The sequence below is a fragment of the Mycetomoellerius zeteki genome, unplaced genomic scaffold (genome assembly GCF_001594055.1).
Source record: "Mycetomoellerius zeteki isolate Tzet28-1 unplaced genomic scaffold, Tzet1.0 scaffold60, whole genome shotgun sequence".
In the NCBI taxonomy this organism is placed as follows: Eukaryota; Metazoa; Arthropoda; class Insecta; order Hymenoptera; family Formicidae; genus Mycetomoellerius; species Mycetomoellerius zeteki.
The window spans coordinates 30,647-33,187 of NW_017257610.1; positions in this window are offsets into that span (position 1 = coordinate 30,647).

Sequence of the window (2,541 nt, forward strand, 5' to 3'; positions counted from 1 at the left end):
CCATTTTCGAGCTGGGGGAACTATGTACCATGTCCATTTTCGAGACCCCCCGTCTCGCCGATAAAATCGTATCGTCGAAAGTGGACGTAGTACATTACAAATTATAGATGTGAAGAAAAAACTATTTTTCGATATTGTTGATAAATAAATTTACATTATGATGCTACAGCCACGAATTGCGGATAATAATAATAATAAAGATAATATTATGCATATATGTGTATTTATTATATATGTATATATTAGGGTGGGCCGAAAAAAAATTTTTTTTAAATCGATTAGGAATACCCCCCAAAAGTTAGCTATAGACCTCAATATGATCTGGGTAAAATTTCATCAAAATCGATTAACATCTTCAGGTTGCTCCTCGACTTTGAAATTAGTAAGTTTCTTGAATACATATGTGTCAAAATTCGAAAAAATATTTGAATTTCATTACAATTTCAATTCAAATTAGATCTGATAAAGCCTAGTCAAACCAGGGTAAAACTGTACATAAAATAATATTTCAGATTTAAATAAACCCAACATTGGCAACAGGAAAATTTGATAACAAAAGTACAATTACATTTATTAATATTTATTTATTAACATTTGTTTGTATGTACATTTAAAATACATACATAATAACAAATAATATAAAATAAAATACATAATAACAAGTACAATGATTTAATTCTTGCATTATGTACTATACATAATGCTACAACATAATACTGAATGTGTGAGTCGAGGGGCAACCTGAAGATATTAATCGATTTTGATGAAATTTTACCCAGATCATATTGAGGTCTATAGCTAATTTTTGGGGGGTATTCCTAATCAATTTTAAAAAAATTTCTTTTCGATCCACCCTGATATCTATATATATAATAAAAATCCATATATGCATAATATTATCTTTATCCGCAATTCGTGGCTATAGCATCATAATAATGTAAATTTATTTATCAACAATGTCGAAAAATAGTTTTTTCTTCACATCTATAATTTGTAGTGTACTACGTCCACTTTCGACGATACGATTTTATCGGCGAGTCAGGAGGTCTCGAAAATGGACGTGGTACGTAGTTCTCATAGCTCGAAAATGAACGTTGGTGTCGTTAGTGTACGGGGAGTTAGAAACATTAGGGGCTCCGCACAATAAAAGGAACAGGGAACAGAGAACAAGAAACAGGGAATAGGGAACAGTCCAATATCAACGTATGTGATACATTGGCTGCGTTCAGCAGACTCAACAGTTTTGCAACCGTTTTATGATTGTCTGCTGAGATAGGACCATTCTTCTAGATCTAAAAGTATGATCCAATTAGCGCGAAGAAAACTTCCAACAGTTGCAAAACAAACGTTCTGCTGAACGCAGCCAATGCGTTAACGCATAATAGAGGAACAGCGCTAAGGAATAGTCAAGAAGACTAGAACCAGGAGAGTCAACTCGTGCCAATAGCGGTAGTGGGGGTGAGGCAAAAAGTGGCGACGGATAACTTCCCCCACTCTTGCGCTTCATTAGTCCTCTCTGTCGCTCTATATAGTTGTCGCTCTATCGTTCTATAATCGTCACTTTGTCGCTCTTATATCGAACTTTCATACAATGCGCAGTGCCGCTGCACATCGTGTGAATAGCCGCGGACATTTTTTGACTCACCCCCACCACGCGAGTTGACTCTCCTGGTCTCTAGTCTTCTTGGGAATAGTGACGAAATTTTATAGCGCTGTTCCTCTATTCCTCTATTCTGCGTTAACGCATTGTATTGCATACGTTGATATTGTTTGTGTATTGTAATTTATGCACACTATTGGACGTACATACACGATTAAAAATAGTAAAAAATATGTAATCACACATATGATAGTGACAACATATATTTCAATGACTCAACAGACCAGAACGACCAGAATGACAGTGAAATATGTGATTTAACTGAAAGCAAAAATGGTGATCAATTATTAATTGATTTAGTAAGGTTATACCCACATTTGTAGGATAAACAAAAAAAAGATTTTAAAGATACTGCAAAAAAAGAAACCTCTTGGGAAGAAATTTCCTCGATTCTGAATCAGTCTAGTAAATACCCGATTTCAATAATTAAAAACTATATATATATATATATATCAACTTTTTATTTCTGGCTAAATGTAACAAAAATATAACAAACATTTACTTTTTCAGTAAGTGTTTGTCAATCTGGGTGGCAACGACTGCGCCAATATTATGCCAAAGAACGGCATAATTAATATTAATTATTTAATATTTAATATTTTGGCTGATCTCTCGCTAATGTCGTATTGAAATTGTCGTATTGAAAAATTTAACCCTGTTCCACAGACTACAGTTCCCTGTTCCCAATTCCCTATTCCTATTCCTCTATTGTGCGTTAACGGTGTTCCTGTTCCCTATTCCCTGTTCCCTGTTCTCTATTCTCTGTTCCTTTTATTGTGCGGAGCCTCTTACAGGAAAAAGGCCGTTCTCAGGTTTCTCTCTGATGCATGCGACGTAAATCCGGATCCTCAGGGCGCGTTCATACCTTGACGGAAAAGCAG